Raw genomic sequence first — 20,386 nt, 5'->3', positions numbered from 1 at the left:
GCGAGGGGTGTTGGGCGCTGGTGCGCGAGGGAGAGAGCGAGAGAAGGCGAGGGGTGTTGGGCGCTGGTGCGCGAGGGAGAGGAAGAGAGAAGGCGAGTGTGTGGGCAGCGCTGGGGCGTGAGGCCGAGCAGCACGAGGGCACAACAGCACGAGGGCACAGCAGCACGAAGGCACGAGCACGGGATGCGTGCGTGCGGTGTGCGGGCAAGCCGAGCAAAGAGGAGAGAGAAAGAGGAGTGGGGTGCAAGCAAGCCAAAAAGGGTTTTATGAATTTAAGGGCTTCATTTAATGATGGGGGAGTCCTATTTATAGGCTCCCTAATCCCTTGGTGGGCTAGGCTTAGGAGATTTGAGTTGGGCTTAGGAAATAAATGATTGGTCTAGCTTAGGATTTAATTTAAACTCTTTTGATTGGGCTCGTTTAATAAAACGAATTGGACTTTTTATTTAAAACCCAAAGCCTTTAAAAAATCATTTGCAACCCATTTGATTTCCCGACTCAAGAATTAAATTCGTTTCGTAATTAATTAAAATAATAAATATTCTAATTAATTAAAATTCATTGAATAAAATGTATTTAAATATTATTTAAATGCTAATAAATCGTAAAATACTTTATAAATATAATAAAAAATACTTATAAATATTATAAAAATACGAGGTATTACAATTGTAGACGGTGATGGCGGTTGGCTTGGTGTGTTCTTGAGCTTCTCCAAGCGCGAGGTAAGCTTCTCTATCATCCGTGCTTGCTCTATGGCGTACACCGAACCCTTACCATCTTCACTCCTACCTTTCCCATCATAACACCTTGTGCCTACATGCCAAGATTGGTAGTTTTGAACTACATCCTCGATTATCTCCTCAATTTGATCTTCAGTTTTGTTCATAATTGGGCCTCCCGCGCCCGCATCTAGACTTGTTTTCGAGCTTGGACTCAATCCTAAGTAAAAGGTTTGTAGTAACAACCACTTGGGAATCCCATGATGGGGGCATTCCCTTTGGTACTCCTTAAATCGGTCCCAAGCCTCGAAAAGCGACTCATCACGCCCTTGCTCAAATGATTGAATCTTGTGGCGAAATTCCACCGTCTTCCCGTGAGAGTAGAATTTGTTCAAGAAAGCACTAGTCACCTCGTTCCATGTGCGAAGTGAGTTGGGCTTGACCTCCTTGTCAAGCCAATCACTAGCACGCCCAAGCAAAGAGAAGCGGAACAAAGTCAACCTCACATAATCCGATGTTACACCATTGTGTTTTATTGTGTCACAATAGTGCTCAAATTGCTTGAGATATTCGTGAGGTGACTCATTACTTTTCCCACAAAAGGGATGACTTTGCACCAAATTGATCAAGGCGGGCTTGATCTCAAAATTGTTAGCACATGTAGTTGGTGCTTGAATCCCACACGTAGCTTCGAATGCTCCCGGTATTCCAAAGTTCTTAACCGGGAGAGCCATGTTCTCATAACTTGCTCACTCACTTCTTGTTCCGTGTCAACACTCAAAGCTTCAAACCGATTATGACTTGACGAGCTAGATCGAACACGCCTAAGTCTCCTTAGAGTCCTTTCCAATTCAAGGTCAAGAGGATGGAGGATCCTTTGACGAGCACATCCCCTATCAAGCATAAACACTCAAGAAAAACCGTGAGCAATGCAAAGGAAATACTAAAGCAAGAATTAATTTTTTATTTTTTTTTGTATTTTCAAATAATGAACTAGTCTCAACTAAACTCAATAACAACGACCGTTCCCCGGCAACGGCGCCATTTTGATAAGCGTGTTTTCCGTCGTTGATAGAAAACAACCTATGCAAACAATATTTATAAAACCACTTCAACTACCGGCTAGCGGTAAGCAAAGGGATCGTCCCAAAGAAACGGTGGCTATTGAGTTGGAAGTCAATCTAGTTCGAACAAGGATTTGTTTTTGAATTGTCACTTTTAAAAATCTAAAACGAAGAATCATGCAAAATTGAATCAAGAAAGGGAAACGTTAGGGAGTCGGGGATAGGCTAGGGAAACCGGGGAAATCAATTCAACTATTTAGCAATGGTGATCATGCAACGAAATGGTGATTAGGCAAATGACATCTAAAGACGAACCCGCCACCTCTCGGATAGGGAACGCTAAGCGTCTAATCCATGGAAGAGCTTTCGCCTAATCCTAGATTAAACTAACTAGCATATAATAGGCACCGCCATTTGATCGCACAAGATAGGCCCACAATGTCTTGCCAAACGTATCCTATGGTTCCACGTGAATCTAATCGAATAGCATTTGCAACTACCACTCAACTAGCATGGATATCCTATCATCAAATCATATTTAATCACATGAATCAACCAACAATCAATCAACAATATCCCCTAATTAATCCCCTAGATTCTCCCCTTTCCCTAAACTAAGTCTACTCACTAATCATTCTAAAAATCAAGCAATCCATTAGTTCTAAGCTAGCAAGCATGAAATTGAAGGAGAAGAAGAAGAGAATTAAGAGTTCAATTGCACAATCAAATCACAAATTGAAAATCAAAGTAACTTCAAACAATGAAATCAAGAATTCAAGATATTAAGGAATTGAAAAGCAATCAACAACAAAGCAAGTGCAAGAATTAAGAAACTAAGAATTAAATTGCATGAAAAAGAGAAGAGTTGAAGAAATTACAGAATTGAAGCTTGAAATCAATGAGTTCCTCTCTCTAGCTTGAAGAGAAAAATATCTAAAACTTCCTAAATTCTATTTTTGAAATTAATTGTTAATTGAAAATAAAGAAAATTCTATTTATACTAAACCCCAAAAAAGAGAGATTTAAACTTGAAAACTGAATCCCACGCAGCCGTGCGAACGGGCAGACCCAGGTGCGATCGCACCTGTGCGATCGTGCTGTGAATCCGTGCGAACGAGCTCTGCGATGATTCTCCTCCTTTCGATCGTGCCCAGCAACCGTGCGATCGCACGGCTCTGACTTGGCCAATTCTCAACAAAATCCTCGTGTGCTCGCACAGGAATTCAGTGCGAGCCCACCGAAATTCCGTGCGGGCGCACACTTCTGGGGCACGAATGCACAACATCACTAATACTTCCAGCATCGATTTTCCAGATTTGTGCGAGCGCACACTTCTGGGGCACGAACGCACATATTCCCTTAAAGTTCCTGCATCGATTTTTCGAAATCGTGCGAGCGCATTCTTCTGGGGCACGAACGCACAAGCTTGCTTGACCTTGGAGGTAACTTTGTAAACCCGTGCGAACGCACCTAAATTCCGTGCGATCGCCCGGGCCCTGTTTGAGCAATTCTTAGCTATTTTCCATCATTTTCAACATTTTTACCTGAAAAGCACAAAGATGGAATAAGGGGACAAAACTATCAAAAATCATAATAAAATTCTATAAAATCCTAGGCCTAGAGCGACATAAATGCCGCTCATCAGTAATTTCACTTGAGTCTATGTTCGATCACAATTCCTAAAGAATTAAAATAATGAAGTGTCATTGTTGAATTGTTTAATTGTTCAATTGTTTGTATGTTGTGTCTTGAGTAGAGTCTTGAGTCACCTTTAACATAATATATTAATTAACGTAAAGTGCAACCCAAACGAGCTTCAAAACTCTTGGAACGTATATACCTTGAGTATGAACAATGGGGGGAGTCTTGCCGGAAAACTTGTACTCGTAGAATGATACAAGACGTTGTTTCATTCTTCCTTTTATGCCGTTGTGCATTGGAATTCGTTTCGGTATGGCCCGACTGTCGGTAGTAGCCCGACTTATTTTGGTGTACGGTTGGCTTTCATCACCCTTTTCTTTCCTTTTGAGGATACTTTATTTTACCCGTTCGAAGCTACTTTTTATTAAACTGTGAATCAAGAGTCGTGTCAAGTGTCGATTCTTGTCTCCATGTTTATTTGTTTATTATATGGCTTTTGCATGTGGATTATTTATTTCGTCGAGTGAAGCATGTTAGGATAGAATGTTATTCTAGCTTGTTCATACTCAGCTTTTGCTGACTTCGTGCTTCATGTCTTCTGGTCATGGCATTTGCCTTAATGACCCTATGATGATCCATCAAATGCATTTGCATTGTTGGGGAGTAGAATTATAATAAAGCAGGTTATTAGAAGTAACTTGCGGGAGAAGTTATCATGGGATTCGTCTTGAGAGTTATTTTCTTCCGTATTTTATAAACTCTATTTAATATCTAGTCATGACTACTACTATTGCTACTATTTATAGATAATGGGTTTTGAAATATTTAATACTTTGGTTTTGGGCCTTAACGGTTCCAAGTTGTTTTAATGACCATTAACTATTTAATATGGTTTGAAGTTAGTTATTTCCGTTGCGTAATTATGGTAAATAGCCTTAGCCGTTATCACAGTGGCGGTAATATCTTGGTAATTCCTGTGTTTTAAGTCGGAAAATGTTTTATAAAAAGCAAGGAATTATTAGGGTGTTACAACTAAGATTGTCAAAAGAAAATAATGAATACTCCGGAAACGATGATATTGCCGAAAACGGAAATATGTATCGTATCGGAAATAACTATTATCCAAGTCGTAGATTTTGCCGGAAACGGAAACTTGGTACGTATCGGAAAATATTATCGGAAATGGAAATATTGCCGGAATAGGAAATATTGCCGGAAACGGAAATATTGTCAGAATCGGAAATATTATCGGAATCGGAAAAAAAATCCGGAAACGGAAATATTAAATATTTGTTCGAAACGGAAATTAATTCCGGAATCGAAAATATTAAATATTGTTCGTATTGGAAATGAATTCCGGAATCGGGAAATTAATCGGAAGCGCATCGTACGAATAAGCATCGGAAGAGCTTGCTAGACGAAGGCCCAGCACGAAGCCAGGCCCACGTCCAGCAAGCCCAGCGCGCAGCCAAAGCAAGCGAAGCCCAAGCACGAAGCCAGGCCAGCAGGCGCGCGCCCCTCGTGGGCTGCGAGCACTTGCTAGGCCTGGGCTCAGCGTGCGCGCGCGCGCATAGGCGCCCCTCGTGGGCTGCTGTGTATGAGGGGGTCGAAAAAGCGCGAGGCTAATGCGTGACCTCGTCCCTCGTGGGTGTGACGTTTCTTTTTGTCAAATCAAGTGTAATTGGATTTCCTGTGAGTTTACACCCAATTGACTAGTAATATAGGAGTCGCCATTCAGTTTTTAACGACAATGAGATAAACTGACAAAACCCGGTTATCGTGACATAAAGGGAGTTCAATTATGTTTAACCACGACGGCCGTAGGTTCCCTTGTGATCCCTGGTGTGGGGATCTCTCAATATACACCCGCAAGGTAGAGATTGAGGGTTCGGGAGACTGTAACTACCGAGAGGAGTACTCGCTCTTCGATAACTCCAGAGGCAGGATATCCTTACTAGCTCAGCATAAATAATTGAAGGGACATGCGTTAACTATTAAACTAATCTGAGTTGATTTTAACAATATGCAACATATAATACTAGATCGATCGCGATTATCTGATTTAGATTGTTTTAAGGGACCTAGCATGATGATCCAATTTCCTAACATATTATCTTTATTAGGTGTGATAGAACAATCAGATTTGATTAGTTTAACAGTTCATAAAAGGGCGAGGAAAGCAATTAACTCACGCGAAGGGGCACATTACGACGCACCCTTGAGAGGTGCGTCACGGTTCTCAGAAAACTAACCACTTTGGCTTTGCTATTTCTCCTTTTATTTAACGAATCTCAAACTACGGGACAGGATACGTTCTGTTCGATTTTTGGATCGATTGCGACAGAACGCGTGATCAATTTCGCAGCGTGAGGCTTAGGCTTAGGGGTTGGAGTCAATACTCAGAATATCAATTGTGTGTTGTGTTCACGTCGAATTTGGGGCTATATTTATAGGGAAGAGTTCATGGAAAGATAGAATTGTAGAGCTCTAATCCAAGAAGAATAAGGAGAAAACACGTACCCAGGTATTTTCAGCGCCCAGGGCTGGCCGTTTTAAGATTTCGGCGCCCAGCTCTGGGCGTTGAAAATGGGATCCAGGCAATTTCAGCGCCCAGGGCTGGGCGTTGAAAATGATGTTTGGGCCGAGTTCTTTGTCAGATTTGGACTCTTAGAATCCGGAGTGTTTGAGACTTATCCGAGTCTTTTAGCGCGTATTAACTTTATGACGGAATGCGTCTAGGCTCGTTACGAACTCTAGGCTCGTTAGGATTTTAATCAATACGTAACTCTTATTTTTGAGTTATACTAGGAATAGGATTCCTCTTGCAAATTCTATCTCTGTTAGGATTTATGTTGGAGTGCAACCCCTAATTATGACAGGTTTCTATCTTTTATGACTTGCCACTTTTAGCAACTACCCGTTACGGCAGTTACTATTTTTAGCAGGTTTCTATAAATAGCAGGTTCGGGTGAAATGAAAAAGGGTGATAGAGATTCGTTATTTTATAGGAGATGCGTTGCCAAGTGGAGATTTATGTTCTCATCATCGAACCTTCCCTTTCGGGAATGGGGACAAAAGTAGGTGTCTACAGTTAGCCCCACTTTGACTGAGTCTCGGGATGAGACGATGGTCAAAGTACTGGACGGAGTGCGTCACACAAGCCATAGTGTATGTGACTTGTTTTGCGAGGGTCTCACGAGCCCCCGAGTGATAACATTTGACTTAAGGGTCATCACATGAAATGTCGACATATCCCTCACGTGTCATTGGGATTTGTCAACGGATAGTATAGAAACTCCCTCACTTTGTCATTGGAAGTATCTAAAGATGTGTAGAAACTCCCTCACTTTGTCATTGGAAGTATCTAAAGATGTTTTCGAAATCAAAGCTATAAAGTGTAATTGGGCCTGGCCAAGCCCAATCACGAGGTAAAATGTTTTTAAAGATTCTCATTTTCAGGGTTAGCTAAACGAGAAAACCCCCTTGTTTTTATGGGATGTAAAACGAAGGAAAATCCAGCACATCGTTCTTTTTTGGAAAAACGGAAAACCAATCCTTTAGGGGCTGTTTGGTACCGTTGCTGTTTTCCGTATTTCCATTATTTAATCAAAAAAACGGAAATAAAATTGTTCGGCTAAAGTGTTTAAGAAAACAAATAATTGGGCTTTTTTACTAAACCACAACGGAAAACCTAAAACCACAAAAAGTTGTTTCGTCCGTTTGGTTTTAATTTCATCATCCTCGTCCTCGCTCTATCTCCATCTCTGACGCTCCCTACCATCTCAATTCAAGGATTAAAGTCGTACATCAGTACAGGTTTGTAGGTTTCTTCACCTTCTTCTTTTTTATTCACCTTGAAATCAACTCTTTCTTCTGTGATTTCATCTATTCTTTCTCCTTTCTCAACCTGTTAAAGTCTCAGTCACTCTATCCTTTCTCAATCTTTTTTCCCACATCCATCCAAGTGAAGGCCGGAAAATTATCGTCGGCTGATATAATTTTCCAGCAGGCCGGCGGTGGAATGGTTGGCGAATTCTGTTGACTAAGTTCCGATTTTCAATACCAAATATAAAGGCGAAAGGAAGCAGATCTGAATTAAATACATGATATGGAAAATCAAGAAAATAAAATTGCCATAGAAAGATTTTAAAAAGTCCTGAAATTAATGGGTTTGGTGGATCGGTGTTAATGGCGGAGAAAGATAGAAGATAGAAGATAGAAGGTAGTGGTGAGTGGTGAGTTGGTAATTGATAAGTTGGGTTTGCTGCCAGTTAACAGTATTTATTTTTTCTCAAAAAGAAAAAAGGTAAAGATATTTTCTTGAAATATCATTATATTATTGTTATGGTTTTAAATTGGTTTTCGTAAAACTAAAAGTAAAAGAAAAAATCAATTTTGAGTTTTAAAAAAACTAAAAACTAAAAATCACACACAATGCCTAACGGACCCTTAATTTTTGAAAAAAAAGGGAAAACTACTCACATCGTTTTTTTTTTGGAAAAAACGGAAAACCAATCCTTTAATTTTTGAAAAAAGGGAAAACTACTCACATCGTTCTTTTTTGGAAAAACGGAAAACCAATCCTTTAAATTTTGGAAAAAGGGAAAACCAGAAAAAGTTATCGCTGCAGCGACTAAGGACCTGCGCGGTTAGTGGCGCAGACCCCGCCGGCTAAAGATGGCGAGCCTGCCCGCTAAGGGTGGACGCCCCGTCCGAAAGAAGTGGACAAATCTGTTTTGAAGTTTGTTTGTTTTTTTTTGAAAATAAGGACCTACGCGGTTTGTGACGTAGACCCCGCCGGCTAAAGATGGCGGGCCTATTTTGAATTTGAAGATTTTATTTTTCGAAAACTGAGGAACTGCGCGGCTAGTGACACAGACCCCGCCCGCTGAAGGTGGGCGAGCCCTGTCCGCTAAGGGTGGACGCCCCGCTCGCCGGAGGTGAGCGAACCTGAATTCGTCTTTTTGATTTGGGATTCGCGTGCCGCGGTCTTGCCTGATTGAGGTGGACAAGTCTCTATTTCATTTTTTCTTGTGATTTCTCTTGAGAATTTCTTTTTATTCATTCTTGTAGGAGCGAATTCTTTCGAGGGATGGTCGGATTCAGTTACAACCTGAACGTGGGTTGACAACGTGCTTAGACGGACCATTGTCTCGTGGTCATCATCTTTCATAGTCTTGAGCTAGTCTTTACAGCTCAATTTTTCCACTACTTGGGTCCTTGATTAGGGGACTACGTATAGGTATCAACGACGACCTTTGTCTTGAGGTCGTAAACCGGTTTTATCTTTTGAGACATCCAGACACGGGACTTTGTACAGCGTAGTCTGGCAATATTGTTTTACCTTTGCATAATATATATTTTCTTTCGAGCCCCCAAGCACTCGTGCTTGACGGTCATTTCTTGTCAAAGAGGTTCCTTGGGGATACGCGTCCTGTAATTTCCTTGATCGTGTTTGGGATTGTGCTCGTAAGTGCGAGCGACCTTTGTAGTGGTGTGCTACTCTTAACAAAGCCGTGAGGTGCGACTTTCAGATTTCGGTAATTTTCGAGTCGAACAGATACGGTAGGGCCCTATAGAAGTCAGGGGCCTTTTTGGGTCTGGGCTCATTTTCGGCGCCCAGGCCTGGGCGTTAGGAATAACTCACGCCCAGGTGGGGCATTGAAAATGTTGTTTGGGCTGGTCTTTTGATGACACAGTTGGCCTCTTGTTCATTCGTTTATTTCACTTGGAAATTCTACGCATTCCCTTCACTTTTGTTTTTTTTTTGTTTACTTTTGGAACGTAGAATTTTAGAGATCACAATGCGATAAGCTGATTTCCAGCGCCCAGGGCTGGGCGTTGGAATATCTGGCGCCTGGTCCTGGGCGTTGAAAGTGCGTCCCAGGCAGGACTTTCTTGTGATGATTTCTCGAGAAGCCGTAGCCGATTGGTGGACTACGGTATTTGTCTCTTTGGGGCGATTATTTAAAGGAACCGTCGTTCTTAAGGTGTACCGTTATTGCAATAGTTGGGCGAGTCTATATGGCCCGAGAAACATGCCTTGAGGCGTAAGACTTTGATCGCTCTTGTTGCTATTTTGAACGTATATTTTTCTTTTGAACGTGTTCGTGAATGTTCGATACTTAGAATGTATGTGCGAACGAGCGTTCATAGAATGGCCGTTGCGTGCGGTCCATTAATCAGTTCGCTTGAATCATTTTTTTTGAGCAATGACTGATGTTGAATAGTTTGCTTAGAAGCTTGATAGGGTTCAGGTCCATTCATGAAGTGGGCTCAAGCATCGTGCCCTTTTGATCGTTCAAACATTTGCTTTGAGATTTTTTTTATTTTGCTACGGTCGTTTCGCAGCTTGGAGCCCCCAAGCATGCATATTGGGATACTTCCTTTTGGCGTACGATTTTTGTAGGTTCTTTCTAGAAAGATGCCTCGGGGTTCCGCTCGTGTAGGTGCGAGCTATCCCTTCCGTGGTAATATTTCGCTAACTTTAATCCTTAATGTAGGAGTCGTGGGGCTTGCATTTTGAATTTGGGCGATAAGTAGCCTTTGCCCCTTACTCTTGGTCGTGCCCGCATTAGTGCAATATGCCTTACTCTTTTTTCTTAGACTTGTACCGTGGGACAGTTGAACTTATGGTGCGACTTAGGCTTGTGTGGCCTAACATCGTGTCCTAGAATATTCCTCCAGGTGTTGGGATATCATTATTATTTTTTGCATTGGAGTACTTCATCACGCCTCGTTCAGGTGCTTGAACAAGTGTAGCACCTTCTGCGTGGGTGTGCACGGCTTATTACTTCGTTCGATGCGAGGATTCATGGATGTTTCTTTCTTGTTTTTATGCCTGGGCAAATTTGGCAAGCCGAGAGAATCAGCGCCCAGGCTGGGGCGTTAAAGATATCGGCGCCCAACCCTGGGCGTTGAAAATGATTTTTGGGCATAATTTGACAGTTTTTATGTTTGATTTTTCTTTCGCTTTTGCTTTGGAACGATGTAGACTGTGTAACGGGCGCTTTATAGGGCGAGCGTTATGTGCAGTGGTTTGGTCGGAGTTTTGGTGACTCGCGATTTTCAGTTACCCTTGATAGTGGGGTGACTTTATATATTCTAAGTAGTGCTTTAGAATTTGGGAGGGGTTGTAACCATTCTAAGGTTCGTTTTACACGATTAAAGCTTAGGATTGTGCCCCTATGACGTGTGTATAGCATTAGCGTCGAGAATTTGCGATAAAATCATCATCTCGAGCATTTTTAGAGTGTTTTTCTCAAGCCCCCAATTGTAGCTACGGGATTGGCTTGGTGCTATAATGCTTGGCATACGTTTTTATGCATTCATGGTGACACGGATCATGAATAGTTTGAACCAGAATCATTTAGTGCGAGGTATGTTCGAGTAGTGATTTGCTACTTCTCTTGTAAATGTCGTATTGTGCGACATTGCCATGGTCAAGGTAGTCACATGTTGAAGTGTGCCTTGACCAAAAGCTAGGTGCCTTTCTTTACCCATAACCGTATTTGGAAATCTTTTGACTCACTTGCAACGTCGAGATAAACGCATACTTAGATTAAACCAACGACTCTTTATTATGTTCGAAGAAGTCTTTGAAAATTATTTGAAATCCGAGTCCTACTGTGTACAATCCGAGGTGTCCTAAGTAGGTTGTCTTATAGAAGGGTTCGTACAGGATTACATGAGTGAATCAAAATACTGTTACGTTTTTTGGAATGCTGTTTAAGGATTTGCTGGAAGCAAGGGTGCAGGCGTTAAGATATTACTTGTGCCCGTGTGGCACATGCTTTGGGCTTTTAGGGCCATCTTTTCCAGATTGGCGGGTATATAAACCGTTTTCAAATTGACTTAGATTTACTTGGTATATGTCTGCACAGAAGGTGAAGGTATACTTAGTTCTTTCCCTAGCTCTTTCATTTGAATTTTTTAGCCCCCAGTTGCTATTATGTCTTCCCGTTAACGATGCTTTTAGATTTCGATTTTAGATGCCCGTGTCATATGTCTGAGTAGGGTGAGCCTTGGTTAAGTGCCAAGTCCTATTGACAATGTCTGATTTTTTTCAAAGGGGATTCGCAAGCATTTGAATTACCATGAACGGGTGCCCTGAGTTCGAAGGAACGATGGGGCGACGCCGTAGAACAATCCTCTTTATTGCAAGCATACTGCCTTTACTACTTGTTGGCGATTATGACCGTGTCTAGTGGTGAAAGAAGGTCTTTAAGCGAACGACTATGTCTAGTGGTGAAAGAAGGTCTTTAAGTGAGTTAGTTCGCTTTAGGGAGGGTCAAGTCGAGTACTTTAGAGGTCATGGACGCTCGCGCTAGCCCCCATTCAATTGAGGCAAAGCGATCTTTTGAGTCTTGGCTAAGTGCCTAGAAGTGTGAGTGCTCCTTCTGGCAAGGGTACGTGCCCTTATTATTTTTCGATGTGTGCTCGTTTTGGCATCTTGATGACTTGGATTCTTCCTTTGACTTAGATTTTTCTTTCGACTTGGGTTGCAAGTAATTAAATTTCAATAAGGGACTCTATTTCTTATTCTTGTTATTCTATAGGCTCTAACATTTTTGCAAATTGGTTGGACCGAATCATGGATTGCCTACGTATCCGCCTTAAATAGATTTAATTTGGAATCAGGTCTTGCGTAGTTCTTAGCCAGAAAATGGTTTCTTAGAATGCCGATTTTAAACAAGTACGTTCGAGTGGACTCGTAATGTTTGAAAAAGGGTGAAATAAGTGTACGAAAATTTTGGAGCGCGCGTATGCGCGTATTTTGCGTACTTTATACGATCTTCTACCCCCCCAAGTGTTTGTTATTCTTCCGCATGTATATAGGAAAATATACGTACACTTTTAGGAATTGGGAGTTGAAAGCAAGAACGGCGCCCAGGGCTGGGCGCTATTATTTTTGGCGCCCAGGTCTGGGCGTTGAAAGCGTGTTCTGGCTGCCTTTTTTTTGCGCTGCTCCTTTTCGTTTTGTGCCTAAACATCTGCGAATCTTTTTTGTGCGCTAAATGCTTCTTTTCCTCTTTTGTGCGCTTTGCGAAGTTTTTTTTTATATTATAATTTAATTTTTTACGTTAAGCGTAGAACGTACTTTTCATTTGTTTTTTTTTATTCGTGACCTAAGACGGCTTGAAAGACGGGTCGAATGAGATAGGATGATTTGTATGGGTATTAGTCAAGTATGAGGATCACATCTACTAGGACTCACAATTTGTAGCCTCAAGCCAGTGTCACGAGTTTACATCAACCAAGGCCAATGAGTAGCATGGGGACGGCTCAAGGGTATATCAACAGGATGTATCCACACAAGTTATATGGTCATTATGCTAATGGTGGTGTAAGAACAGGTTTGGGCTTTGGAAATAATGGGTATGACGCACGTGTCAATGGCCGTACGTGGTTTGCAGTTGATAACAAGTTCAAGAACAAGAGTCGAGTTAATGGTTTCTTGGGTTATGGCGATGAGAACATGGATGGGTTAAATGAGCTGAACAGGGGCCCCAGAGCGAAGGCGTCTAAGAGCATAAGGATTGAAAAGGGTAGACGTCGTAGAACTTTATGTAGTTTTTGTGGCATGATTTGGATTGGTTGACTCAATTCTTTTCCTTCGTCTGCTTGGGTAAATTTTGCACTTTGGGAGGTACGGGATAAGTATTTCATGACTCGTTCTTTTCGCTCTCGCTTTTCTCTTTCTCTTTAAGTATTTCATGGCTCTTTTCGCTCTCCCTTTTTTCTTTCTCTTTTTTTCTTTTTGCTTGGGATTTCTCCCCAACATAAATTCTTAAATTTTTTTATATTTGGGCTAAAAGATAGGTGGTTGTGGTCTTTGAGTCACGAGGCGAGACTGAGTGAGCCTCGTTTGGTAGGCCTATAGTGGACCTTTTAATTTAGTAGGCCTAGGGTGGACCTTTAATTTTAGTAGGCCTAGGATGGACCTTTAATTTGTCTTACTTTGCAAGCGTATTTAGTCGTTTCTTAAAATGTGCAAATAGCGTAGATTCAAAATGTTATTTTTACCTTATTGAAATTTAACGAAAGAATTACATCGAAAATAATTTTTTTGCTTCTTTTCAGATTCCAGTTTCTGGGATTTAATTGGAAGTTGTGATTTAGACTCGAACTTTCATTAATCTTTCTGATTATAACCCGTGTATGAATACAAGGAGGTGGCCTATACTCAAAATAATGACATGGCGTAAGCCTATAATACTTGACCAAGCGACTTTTAGAATTAGGTTAATTGGACCATAACTTTCGTTGGTTGACACTTTAGATTTTAACCCTTGGGTGTTCATTTGTCATGCGCCATTTTGCTTAATGTTGGCAAGGTAGTTAGTTGGGGAGATCGAATCATTAGTGCGGCTTCCCTCTTAGTGTGTATTGCTTTACCCCAATGGTAGCCTAGCTTATGGCATGCCGATTCGGGTATTTTCATGGTTCGTCACATTGCGTTCATGGAAAATCTTTTTAGTCTGTACTTAGGGGTACTTCAAGGAGCGAGTGGCTCAAGAGGACTATGATAGTCGTGACCCAATGTGATCATAAGCCTTGAGGCCATTGATTTTTGCTAATGGTATTGACACCTTAGGTTCACGTTGGGGGTTGTGCGACTATGGGGGAATGATTTTCAGAACGTGACTATTTCCATTTTGCAAATACTATAATATATTCTTTTTATTGGTGAGAGAGAGTATTGAGGCCGTAGATTCTTAGCAAGGGATGACAATTACATATGGGTGCTTATTGATTTAAATGTTAGGAAGGGAGACTCAATATGTTTTAACCTTTTTATTTGCAGAACGACACCAAGCATTAGGACCGATTCTATGGATAAGACAACTAAGACTTAGGATTTACATTGTACTTTGGCATAGCCTAGTCTAGACTCGGATTTTTTTATTTTTTTATTCGAACATTATTTTTCCTTGAAGACTCTATTTGAACATTATTTTTTGAATACTTTGCCCATGTGACATTCAAGGTTATTTAATTAGCATGCTCGGTTTTGGTGTCGAACATTGTCGTCATAGGAGGCCTAATGACGACACAAAGAGTTGTTTATTTTATAAGTCGTTCTTAGAATTGAGTGCCTTTTCGTACGCCCTTGCAGCAATTTTCACGAATTTTCTTTTACTGCTACGTATTTTTTTTATGCGCGGGCACCGAGGCTGCTGTGCTTGACCAAAAGGCCAGGCAGCAACTTCAGCGCCCAGCGAAGGGCGTGAGAAATATTGGCGCCCAGCCAGGGGCGCTGAAAATGCGTCCCTGACTGGTACTCGTATTCTGTTCGCGTATATTTTTTGTATATGCGACTTAATTTTGCGTGCTTGCCTAATAACGTCCTTTACGCGTTGTGCAACGTTTGTGGGATTCGTTACGGGCCATTCCGAGCGTCGCTTATTTTTGTGGCGATCATTCGGGTTTGCGGAACACGTATTTTTGTATAACTCTTTGGCCGATTGGTTTATGAATGTTTGGGCAATTTTTTTAGGTCGTTGGTTTTCTAGCATTATTTGTCACATACAATCACATATTTCGCTACACATAACTAACATTACATCATGAGGCAACAATAATATGTCATGTAGTTTATGATAGGCTTCTATGGGTAGTATTTGCGCCTGGCTTGGTACCGCTTCTATCGCAGATCCAACACATGCCCCGGTCGAGGAAGTGCCTTCAACAGACAAATTTCGCCCAAGAGGCCAATCACGATGTAAGCCAAGGGGGCATGCACCAATGAGAGGGACCTAATGGGCGAGCGATTGGGTTTAGGACGGGTGTACTACTAGCGAAAGTGCCGAGTGGACAACATTCGAAGCGTATGCACCCCCCGGTTGGCGATGGGTATCCTTAGTCCCAACTCCAGAGATGAAACATCCAAGGGAGCCAAGATTCGTTATGCGGTTCTGCCCGTTCACATTAATATGCCGATTTTCAGGTCGTCCCAACTTGATGGGGAAATAAACGCGGGGTAGGATCGTTTCACCCTTCGGCTATTTTGATTACCTACGAGAACGAGTATTTCCTTCACTATCCCCAGTGGAGTCACCACTGTGAGGGGGTCGAAAAAGCGCGAGGCTAATGCGTGACCTCGTCCCTCGTGGGTGTGACGTTTCTTTTTGTCAAATCAAGTGTAATTGGATTTCCTGTGAGTTTACACCCAATTGACTAGTAATATAGGAGTCGCCATTCAGTTTTTAACGACAATGAGAAAAACTGACAAAACCCGGTTATCGTGACATAAAGGGAGTGCAATTATGTTTGGCCACGACGGCCGTAGGTTCCTTTGTGATCCCTGGTGTGGGGATCTCTCAACATACACCCGCAAGGTAGAGATTGAGGGTTCGGGGGACTGTAACTACCGAGAGGAGTACTCGCTCTTCGATAACTCCAGAGGCAAGATATCCTTACTAGCTCAGCATAAATAATTGAAGGGACATGCGTTAACTATTAAACTAATCTGAGTTGATTTTAACAATATGCAACATATAATACTAGATCGATCGCGATTATCTGATTTAGATTGTTTTAAGGGACCTAGCATGATGATCCAATTTCCCAACATATTATCTTTATTAGGTGTGATAGAACAATCAGATTTGATTAGTTTAACAGTTCATAAAAGGGCGAGGAAAGCAATTAAATCACGCGAAGGGGCACATTACGATGCACCCTTGAGAGGTGCGTCACGGTTCTCAGAAAACTAACCACTTTGGCTTTGCTATTTCTCCTTTTATTTAACGAATCTCAAACTACGGGACAGGATATGTTCTGTTCGATTTTTGGATCGATTGCGACAGAACGCGTGATCAATTTCGCAGCGTGAGGCTTAGGCTTAGGAGTTGGAGTCAATACTCAGAATATCAATTGTGTGTTGTGTTCACGTCGAATTTGGGGCTATATTTATAGGGAAGAGTTCGTGGAAAGATAGAATTGTAGAGCTCTAATCCAAGAATAATTAGGAGAAAACACGTACCCAGGTATTTTCAGCGCCCAGGGCTGGGCGTTTTAAGATTTCGGCGCCCACCTCTGGGCGTTGAAAATGGGATCCAGGCAATTTCAGCGCCCAGGGCTGGGCGTTGAAAATGATGTTTGGGCCGAGTTCTTTGTCAGATTTGGACTCTTAGAATCCGGAGTGTTTGAGACTTATCCGAGTCTTTTAGCGCGTATTAACTTTATGACGGAATGGGTCTTGGCCCGTTACGAACTCTAGGCTCGTTAGGATTTTAATCAATACGTAACTCTTATTTTTGAATTATATTAGGAATAGGATTCCTCTTGCAAATTCTATCTCTTTTAGGATTTATGTTGGAGTGCAACACCTAATTCTGACAGGTTTCTATCTTTTATTACTTGCCACTTTTAGCAACTACCCGTTACGGCAGTTACTATTTTTAACAGGTTTCTATAAATATCAGGTTCGGGTGAAATGAAAAGGGTGATCGAGATTTGTTATTTTATAGGAGATGCGTTGCAAGTGGAGATTTATGTTCTCATCATCGAACCTTCCCTTTCGGGAATGGGGACAAAAGTAGGTGTCTACACTGTGCGTGTGTGTTTGTGCATGCGTACGAAAACTTGTTCGTTTAGGATTCGTATAAGATTGATTTCCTAAATCTACTAGATAATTAATTAATAGAATTTTAATTAAATTCAGATTAGTTAATTCGTTTCCTAGTAGGATTCTAATTCCCGTTTCCATACCCTATAAATATGTGATTATAGTTCACAATTTAGAACGAGTTTTCCAAAGTATTCAATTGAGTTTTAGGCATAAAATTCAGTCATTATTTGCTGCAAAATAACCGAAAATACATAGTACCTTTGGGGCGATTCTAGTTAATTAAACCTAAGGCGGATCCGGACGTGCTGTGGACTTTCTACGGAGGGACGACACTTGGAGTCCTAAAGACTTGTTCTTGTTCGGTTCGGGCGCAGCAAGGGAGGGCACGCTACAAAGAGTATGCATCCTGAATTATGCTAATTGTTATGTGGCAATTAATTTGAGTTCCAGGCTTTAATGGTTTTTCCCCATGATTTATATTCAGTTATATGTATCGTAACCTAACACTTGCGCGGCTTGGATTTTGGATTGAATAGTCCTAACCTGATTCATAGTGTCCTCTATCATTTGGGGACCTAGTACAAAGGTTTCACTAATGTCACTCCAACATAATGGACTTCTGCATTTCCGCCCATACAAGGCTTCGAATGGTGTCATTCCAATACTGGCATGATAGCTATTGTTGTATGAAAACTCGATTAGATCTAGGCTATCTTCCCATCCACCTTGGAAATCGATCACACAAGCTCTTAGCATATCCTCTAAGGGTTCAATAGTCCTTTCGGTTTATCCATCTATGGCTGGGTGGAACACTGTGCTCGTTTTGCATTGTCGTACCAAAGTTCTACTGTACACTTTTCCAGAAATTCGAAAGGAACCTAGAATCTCTATCTGATACGATATCCTTAGGAACTCCATGTAATCTCACTACATGTTTGATGTAAGCTTTGGCAAGTTGTTCCATTTTCCAGGTTTCTTTCATTGGTATGAACACTACCGACTTAGTCAACCTATCCGCTACTACCCAAATGGTGTCATTTCCAATTTTCGACTTGGGTAAACTGAAGGAAATATGTCCTTCACCCAAGGTGCATTAAGTCTAATACCAAGGTTCAGATTAATTGCGAACAATTAATTCAGTGAGATCAAGTGATCGGAACAGCTAGCTGGAGCAATGCTTCCGACCAGTGAGTTCTAATGGATGTTGAACTCACAACTTACTCTTGATTGAACCTACAAGGTCACACCAATCGGAAATTCATTTAATAGCTTTTCGGGAATTAGTTGGAAAACGTATTATACGATACGACCTTGCATCAGAATCGTATATCGTATCGCGAATATTCGTAAGCTAGGCGAAACGAATAAATCGTATCGTACGACAGTGATTCGTCGTATACGAAATGATAAATAATATATCGGAAATATACTAATCGCGGATACGAAAGGGGCAACCCTACTAGCCCAACGAGCCCAGGCGCGCAAGCGCGCAAGGCCCACTGGGCGTAGTAGCGAGCCAACGCGCAAGGCCCAAGCACCTTGGCTGGGCGCGCGCGCGCACACGAGGAACAGCAGCAGCAGCGCACACAGCGCGGCCCAAGGCCCAGCGCCTGTGAGGCTGTGCGCGTGTGGGCTTGCACGGACGGGGCTGGCTGGCGCATGGCCTATGTGCCTTGGCCGGTTGATATTATAACCTAAGGGTTATAATATTATTCCAACAAACGTTTTCCAACAACCTAATGCAAAAAATCAGATTACACATCAAACCCTAAGGAGGAGAGAGAAACCCTAATTCTCTCTCAGCCTCCATGGATGTGTTCTTCCCAAAAGCACAAACTCTTGAATGATTGTCTAAGCTACGATTATCAAGACGGATCTGAACGTGTCGGTGAACCAAGTAGAGGAACGAAAAGTGGAGTTCTTTGTTCGTGTTCGTTGACATATTATTGTGGAAAACACGCTTCGAATGTAAGTTTGCTTAATCTGTGCTTTATACATGTTTCCTGGGTTTGGGGATTGTTCCGCACATGTTATTATGTTTAACTGTATTCCCCTACAGTGGTATCATGAGCCTTATGTATTCAAAGCATGAATTAGCATGATTATTATTGTTTTTGCATTGTCGAAATTTTTGGAATTTTTGTTGATTTTTGAGAATTTTTTCGAATTATGGGATTAATTGCGAAATTGGTAGTTTCGAAATCAAAAATATCCGCTTTTTCGATTTTTAAAACCCTAATCTGATGGAAAACGATTTTCTAAGATCAACTCATGCGGATGGAATTGCGAAAGCAGGCCTCGAAGTATCGTTTTTTGGGCGTTTTTGTTAATTTTTCATTAAAAATTAAAAGTGTCGGACAGTAATTCAATTAAAAGGTCGACCTAAACTACTTGGAATTTCTTGAAATTTTGACACAATGTTTCTGGGTACATGCTTGATCTATGTTAAAAATTTCAGATTTTTCCGATAAGTATAAACTCTAATTTTTCCTTTCCCCAATTCGTAAAATTTGCAACCCTAATTGAATTTTAATTAATTTTGGTTTATTAATTCGGTTAATTGGGGAAAGGGGTATAATTTTATGGGTCAGTGGCTAATTTTAAAAATTATTGGATTAAAATTTTGATTGGTTTCGTTAGTTTTAAGCGCACTTAAACCAAATTATTAATAATCTGAAATTTAATTGTTAATGAACGATATAAAGTTTCGGATTTTATTAATTAAAATTTCAAACTTTAAAGTTGATTCGATCGTTCTTGAAAGTTTGAATATTGTTAGCCCTTGATTTATTAATTTTACGAAATTGGATTGTCGTTAAAGTTTATTAAATCGTTAAAAATCGTTGTTTTTCGAAAATTAAATCGTAACTTTTTTTGAAAAATAAAATTAATGCAAGTTCGTGAATTAAATTTAATTTTAATTAAGTTGGTCCGTTTTACGAACCAAAAACACGAACATGGGCATGATGGAAGTATGGCTCGTCGAGCCATACGAGGCCATTGTGCTCGCCGAGCCATGCGACACGGGAAGCAGCAGCAAGGCTGCGTGCCTCGTGCGCGCTAGGCAAGGAAGGAGCAGGCGAGCACGCTTGCGGGGCTGCGACGAAGCAAGGGCAAGCCTTGCGACGTCCAGCACACTCGATGCACAACACACGCAACGCAGGGGCAGCATGGTTGCGGGTACGCGGTGCGCATGCGGTGCGATGGGGCTGGGGCTCGCGGGCATTGCTCGTGTGCTCTTGGGCCTCACGCACGATGGGGCTGGGGTGCGCGGGCAATGCTTGTGTGCTCTTGGGCTTCACGCAAGGCGGGTCTGGGCGCAAGCCTAGCCCGATTCAGCAATTAGACTTTTTTTTAAATCGTTTAATTCGTTGGGCTTCGTA

The 20,386-nt window shown here is 41.5% G+C and overlaps 1 pseudogene; it reads left to right on the top strand.

Moving 5' to 3' along the window:
• Positions 1-977: 977 nt before the first annotated feature.
• On the top strand, positions 978-1,078 carry LOC130466637 (uncharacterized; annotated as a pseudogene).
• The last annotated feature ends 19,308 nt before the right edge of the window (positions 1,079-20,386 follow it).

Source organism: Spinacia oleracea, chromosome 1, assembly GCF_020520425.1.
Source record: "Spinacia oleracea cultivar Varoflay chromosome 1, BTI_SOV_V1, whole genome shotgun sequence".
NCBI classification, from domain to species: domain Eukaryota; kingdom Viridiplantae; phylum Streptophyta; class Magnoliopsida; order Caryophyllales; family Amaranthaceae; genus Spinacia; species Spinacia oleracea.
The sequence above is the reverse complement of the archived record's forward strand: the minus strand, read 5'-3'. Positions and strand labels throughout refer to the sequence as shown.